Here is a 7,500-nt window from a genome sequence, read left to right on the forward strand (position 1 = left end):
TTGTTTGCAATCTCTCCAACATAGTGGGTCTGTGTGAGGGTAAATCTTAGCGAGTCTGCTGGGGTAAAGGTACCATCTTTCTAAGAGTTTTATGTTCGTTTCAGTGATTCCCATTGAGGAGGGGGCCTTCCCCATTTGTTGAAATATAATGTCCCACGTCTCAGAGGGGATCTCATGGCCTAGCTCGACTTCCCATGCTTTTGTATATGATGGAAGGTTTTTGGAGTGTAGAGTAATTAGTATTTTATATATCTTAGAGAGAGTGCCCTGCGCTAATAATGTGGAGTGGCATAGTGTTTCGAATGGATTTAGGTTTCTTACCAGGTTATGTTTGTCTTTATGGTGGGAGAGAAAGTGTGCTAATTGTAAATATTCGAACCATCTATCAAAAAAGCTAATGTTCCTGTCCGCAAGGGCGGTTTTCTGAATGATGGTGCCTCTTTCTAGAACAAGATGGCAGGGCAAACCCGCTGATAGTGTGTACCGGTCCTGGGTCCGTTTTTGAAGTAGTGGAGGAAAATCTTTGTTGTGTAGAAGGGGGGTAAGTGGTGAGGGTATGGTCGATATGCCTTTTTGTGAACCTATAAGGTGGTCCCAAGTGGAGAGTGTATCAGTCACTAACGAGGGTGTAAGAGAAGGTAGTGTCCTATGTTGCCTGTATGTCCAGCAAACTGACCCAAGACTTCGAGAAGTAGATAGATCATGCTCAAGCTTGACCCATTCTTTATCAGTACTGTTTTTGCACCAGTCGACTATTCTGGTCAGTTGTGCTGCCTGTGAGTAAAATAAAAGGTTGGGTACTCCCAGTCCCCCCTCATCCCTTTTCCTATAAAGGGTGGTTTTAGAGATTCGAGGGCGTTTATTTGCCCAAATAAAGCCGTTAACGAAAGATTGCACACTACGAATGTAATGTAAGGGGGGTTGTATGGGTAGGGCTTGGAACATATATAAAAAGCGAGGCAGGATGCTCATTTTGAATGCTTGGACTCTACCAAGCCAGGAGAGGAATTTGTTGCGCCAGGCTCTCATGTCTGTTCTGATGGAGTCAAAAAGGTGTTGGTGGTTTAGTTGGTGTAGAGCTTCTTTTGAGGTTGTTAGTTTTACCCCTAGGTAATTTATGGAAGAAGGTTGGAATCGGAATTGGTAGTGATTAGTGATCTGTTGGGCTGTCTGGTCTGAGATGCCAATACCTAGAAACTCTGATTTCTGCTTATTTATTTTGAAATTGGAGAGAGTACTGTAAATGCCCAAAGCCGGTAAAAGGGCCTCTAGAGATTGTGGGGGGGAAGTCAGTGAGAATAAAATATCGTCCGCGTAGAGTGTTAGTTTGTAGTGGATATCTGCTATATAAATACCGTGGACTTTTTCATCATTCCTGATCCTGGAGGCAAGAACCTCCACGGCCAGAATAAACAATATGGGGGAGAGAGGGCAACCCTGTCTCGTTCCATTTGTTATTGGGAATGCATTTGACAGGGAATCGTTTAACTTAATACGGGCTTTCGGCATATGGTATAGGGCAAATATTTTCTCAATGAGTTTATTGCTCAGGCCAAAACGAGTGAGCGTTGACCTAAGGAACAACCAATCCAGCCTATCAAAGGCCTTCTCGGCATCGATGGCAAGGAAGATAGAAGGAATGTTTTGTGACTGCGTGTATTCGATTAAGTTTAGGATTTTGATGGTATTGTCTCGCGCCTCTCTTTTGGGGACAAAACCTACTTGATTTGTGTGAATTAGTTGGGGGAGGAACTTATTAAGTCTATTAGCTATGAGTTTAGCATAAAGCTTAACGTCTACGTTTAGTAGTGAAATGGGGCGAAAATTAGATGGGCTATCTGCGGGTTTTCCGGTCTTAGGGATCACTGAAATGTGTGCTTCCAGCATAGGGGGGAGAAAGGGGTGTTCCTGGTCAACTAAGTTAAATAAGGTACAGAGGTGTGGAAGCAGAGTGGGTGCGAACTTTTTATAATAAGCGACCGAGAGACCGTCAGGGCCAGGGCTTTTGCCTGATGGCAAGTCTTTAAGGGTGGTTGTGAGCTCTGTCATTGAGAAAGAAGAACATTTAATATTTTAACACTTGATGATGTCTCTACAGAGTGATCAATATTTATTCAATAAAATAGCTCAAATCCCATTCACAGTTGAGACCTAAAGGAGATAAGGTTTTTGATTTGTATATACAATACAATTCTTGCTTCAGCAATAATTTAAGCCTATCTCCCCCTCTTATTGGATGAAAGACTCTGTCGATAACACGAACCTCCATATTAAACACATTACTCATATGTACAAAATTAAAATAACGTACTATGGCAGATTCTTTGACATATTCTTTGGTGTCCCTGATATGCTCTCTTATTCCCTAGTAGTCTGACCTGTATATTGTAGGGAACAAAGTTTGCATTCCAGAAGGTAAACCACTTAAGTGGTCCGGCAATTAGCATAGAATTTACTCATAAATTCCTCTCCAGTAACTGTACTTTTAAACCCTAACACCCCCTAACTTAAATATAATTTAAATACATCTAAATAAATATTCCTATCATTAAATAAATTATTCATTTTTAAACTAAATACTTACCTATAAAATAAGCCCTAAGCTAGCTACCATATAACTAATAGTTACATTGTAGCTAGCTTAGGGTTTATTTTTATTTTACAGGCAACTTTGTATTTATTTTAACTAGGTACAATAGTTATTAAATAGTTATTAACTATTTAATAACTTCCTAGTTAAAATAAATACAAATATACCTGTAAAATAAAACCTAACCTAAGCTACAATTACACCTAACACTACACTATAATTAAATAAATTTCCTAAATTAACTACAATTAATTACAATTAAATTAAATAAACTAAATTATGAAAAAAACACTAAATTACAGAAAATAATAAAATAATTACAATTTGTTTAAACTAATTACACCTAATCTAATCCCTTTAATAAAATAAAAAAGCCCCCCAAAATAAAAAAGAATTCTATCAGCCAATCTGAATTAAGGTAGAAAAAATCCTATTGGCTGATCAAATCAGCCAATAGGATTGAGCTCGCATTCTATTGGCTGTTCCAATCAGCCAATAGTATGCAAGCTCAATCCTATTGGCTGTTCTAATCAGCCAATAGGATTGAACTTTAATCCTATTGGCTGATTGGATCAGCCAATAGGATTTTTTCTACCTTAATTCCGATTGGCTGATAGAATTCTATCAGCCAATCGGAATTGAAGGGATGCCATCTTGGATGATGTCATTTAAAGGACCCGTCATTGTTCCAGTCGCCGTCGAACGAAGAGGATGCTCCGCGTCGGATGTCTTGAAGATGGACCCACTCCGCTCCGGATGGATGAAGATAGAAGATGCCACCTGGATGAAGACTTCTGGCCGTCTGGAGGACCTCTTCTGCCGGGATAGGATGAAGACTTCGGACCATCTGGAGGACCACTTCTGCTGGTTGGGTTAAGATGTCTCAAGGTAGGGTGATCTTCAATGGGGTAGTGTTAGGTTTTATTAAGGGGGGATTGGGTGGGGTTTATAGTAGGGTTGGGTGTGTCGGTGGTGGGTTGTAATGTTTGGGGGGGTATTGTATTTTTTTTTACATGTAAAACAGCTGATTACTTTGGGGCAATGCCCTGCAAAAAGCCCTTTTAAGGTCTATTTGTAATTTAGTATAGGATAGGGATTTTTTTATTTTGGGGGGCTTTTTTATTTTATTAGGGGGATTAGATTAGGTGTAATTAGTTTAAACAGTTTGTAATTATTTTATTATTTTCTGTAATTTAATGTTTGTTTTTTTTCGTAATTTAGTTTATTTAATTTAATTGTAATTAATTGTAGTTAATTTAGGTAATTTATTTAATTATAGTGTTAGGTGTAATTGTAGCTTAGGCTAGGTTTTATTTTACAGATATATTTGTATTTATTTTAACTAGGAAGTTATTAAATAGTTAATAACTAATAACTATTGTACCTAGTTAAAATAAATACAAAGTTGCCTGTAAAATAAAAATAAATCCTAAGCTAGCTACAATGTAACTATTAGTTATATTGTAGCTAGCTTGGGGTTTATTTTATAGGTAAGTATTTAGTTTAAAAAAGGAATAATTTATTTAATGATAGGAATATTTATTTAGATGTATTTAAATTATATTTAAGTTAGGGGGGTGTTAGGGTTAGAGTTAGACTTAGATTTAGGGGTTAGTATCTTTATTATAGTGGCAGCGACGTTGGGGGTGGCAGATTAGGGGTTAATAATTGTAGGTAGGTGTCAGCGATGTTAGGGACGGCAGATATGGGGTTAATAAAATTTAACTAGTGTTTGCGAGGCGGGAGTGCAGCGGTTTAGGGGTTAATATATTTATTAATTTGGCGGCGATGTCCGGTCGGCAGATTAGGGGTTAAAAAATGTATTTAAGTGTTTGTGATGTGGGGGGGGGGCTCGGTTTAGGGGTTAATAGGTAGTTTATGGGTGTTAGTGTACTTTTTATCACTTTAGTTAAGAGTTTTATGTTACGGTGTTAGCCCATAAAACTCTTAAGTACTGACTTTTAAATGCAGTAGGAGTCTTGACAGGAGAGGGTCTACCGATCACTTTTTCCAAGACTCGTAATACCGGCGTTAGGAAAATCCCATTGAAAAGATAGGATACGCAATTTACGTAAGTGGATTTGTGGTATGCTCAAGTCGCGGAAATAAAGTGAGCGGTACACCTGTACCTGCCAGACTCGTAATACCAGCGGGCATTAAAAAGCAGCGTTGGGACCTCTCAACGCTGCTTTATAAAGCTAACACAAGACTCGTAATCTAGGTGTATATATTTTTAGAAACTAAACCCCCAGCTGCATCAAATGAAGTCTTATTTGTATTTGTATCACAAATCTGAAGTGTGCAACAAATAAGCAAATATCAAAAAAATAAAATAAACAAACCGACATGTTTATTTACATCTTACGCACTCCAAATTTGTGTAGCAATACATGCAGCATCTCATTTGATGCACCAAGGGGTGTACTTTCCAAAACTGTGTACCATGTATACTGTATCTTAACTTCCCAGGTGGCTACAGCTGTCTGATTGTAGACATCACCTCTAAATGTTTATAGACAGTTTTTAAATATGAAGTTAAAGGTTGCCAAATCTGCTGTTTAACAGCTCTAGCCACCTGGGAAGTTAAATTAGGGTGCATAAAGTACCAATTTTTAGAAAGTACACCCCCTGACGCATCAAATGAGGGGCTATATGGACTTCTAGCACAAAAGTGGAGTGTGCAAATATTCATGGAATATAGTGTTTTGCTTAGAATTTTTTTTTTCTAAGCAAAGTGACATGTTCATTTATGTCTTACGCACTCCAAATTTGTGCTACCAATACATGCAGCCCCTCATTTGATGTGCCAAGGGGTGTACTTTACAAAACTGTGTACCTTGTATACTGTATCTTAAATTCCCAGGTGACTACAGCTGTCTAATTGTAGACATCACCCCTAAATGTTTAAAGAACATTTTTAAATAAGATTTTCAAGGTTGCCATATCTGCAGTTAAACAGCTCTAGCCACCTGGGAAGTTAAATTAGGGTACATAAAGTACCCATTTGTAGAAAGTACACCCCCTGACTCATCAAATGAGAGGCTATATGTACTTCTAGCACAAAAGTGGAGTGCACAAATATTCATGGAATATGGTGCTTTGCTTAGAAAATATTTTCTTCTAAGCAAAGTGACATGTTCATTTATGTCTTATGCTCCCCAAATTTTTGCTAGCAATACATGCAGCCTCTCATTTGATGCGCAAAGGGGTGTACTTTCCAAAACTGTGTACCTAGTATACTGTATCTCTAATTCCCAGGTGGCTACAGCTGTTAAACTGCAGACATGGCTACTTTGAAACACTTTAAACGTATAGGGGTTATATCTGCAATTAAACTGTTTTATCTACTTCTTCTTTGACTAACCTTATTCTAAATGATTTTATTTTATTTTTAAAAATATAACACACTTTTGCATTACCCACACAAGCATTACAGGCACTCACACTTGTTGAATTATCAAATGGATACCCATGTGAGCAGTAATGCCACGTCAAGGCTGCAACCCTTGCTACTGACCATTCACACACCTTTCATGTCTGATTCACTCACAGAAGCATCCACCCCTACATACATCAAAACTTTCATCCCTACTACTGAACATACACACACCTTTCGTATCTTCATTCACTCACAGAAACACAACCACTGGCCAGTCGCACACCTTTCATATCTTCATTAATACATACCTTTTGCTAGGGGCAACTCAATCACTGGGCTGGTCAGGCATAAGCCTCAACCAGGGCACTGGGCTGGTCAGGCGTAAGCCTCAACCAGGCCACTGGGCTGGTCAGGCGTAAGCCTCAACCAGGGCACTGAGCTAGTCAGGTATAAGCCTCAACCAGGGCACTGGGCTGGTCAGGCGTAAGCCTCAACCAGGGCACTGGGCTGGTCAGGCAAAAGCCTCAACCAGGCCACTGGGCTTGTCAGGTGTAAGCCTCAACCAGGGCACTGGGCTAGTCAGGTATAAGCCTCAACCAGGGCTCTGGGCTGGTCAGGCGTAAGCCTCAACCAGGGCACTGGGCTAGTCAGGTATAAGCCTCAACCAGGGCACTGGGCTGGTCAGGCGTAAGCCTCAACCAGGGCACTGGGCTGGTCAGGCGTAAGCCTCAACCAGGCCACTGGGCTTGTCAGGCATAAGCCTCAACCAGGGCACTGGGCTGGTCAGGCATAAGCCTCAACCAGGGCACTGGGTTGGTCAGGCGTAATCCTCAACCAGGGCACTGGGCTGGTCGGGCAAAAGCCTCAACCAGGGCCATGTACCTGCATTTCAGAATCTTGAGCCTCCTGGGGTTGTGAGGGTATGCAGCTAGTATGTTTCCATAGAATGAAAAATATGAAAGCATTCTGGCATGCATAGCCCTGGTTTAGAGGGGCAGTCTTGACAGTAGTAACGGGTGTCTTTATGATGTCCATGCTAACTGCACACTCTACACCTTCTACTAGGGAAAGTTTTTTTCTCAGTAGCTCGTATATACTCAGCGAAGTGACGGCCATGCAACCTTGCATTCTCCTCACTTGGCCCAGTTACTGGAATATCCCCTGATGATGAGAGAGGGCTTTTAATAACAGATTCCTGAAATTTCAGGAAATGTAGCCCTCTTCCTTGGGTAGCCTGATACAGGACAAACGCATTAAGAACTGACAATTTTATCAAGTGGACTGCCAGTTTCTTGTACCATGTATATGCTTTGCGAGAAGTAGAGTATAGTTCAAGCATTTGGTCAGTCTTATCTACCCCTCCCCTATGCCGATTGTAATCCTGGACACATATGGGTTTCATAGTTGGCGTGTTCTGCCTCTTGACATAGACAGGTGATGTGCTCTTATCATGTATAGTTGTGAGAAGATCCACATCCTTTTTGTCTGTGAATTTCACAGCTATCAGAGCGCAAAGCTGTGGTCTCTCCTC

This window comes from Bombina bombina, chromosome 6, assembly GCF_027579735.1.
Source record: "Bombina bombina isolate aBomBom1 chromosome 6, aBomBom1.pri, whole genome shotgun sequence".
Classification (NCBI taxonomy): Eukaryota; Metazoa; Chordata; class Amphibia; order Anura; family Bombinatoridae; genus Bombina; species Bombina bombina.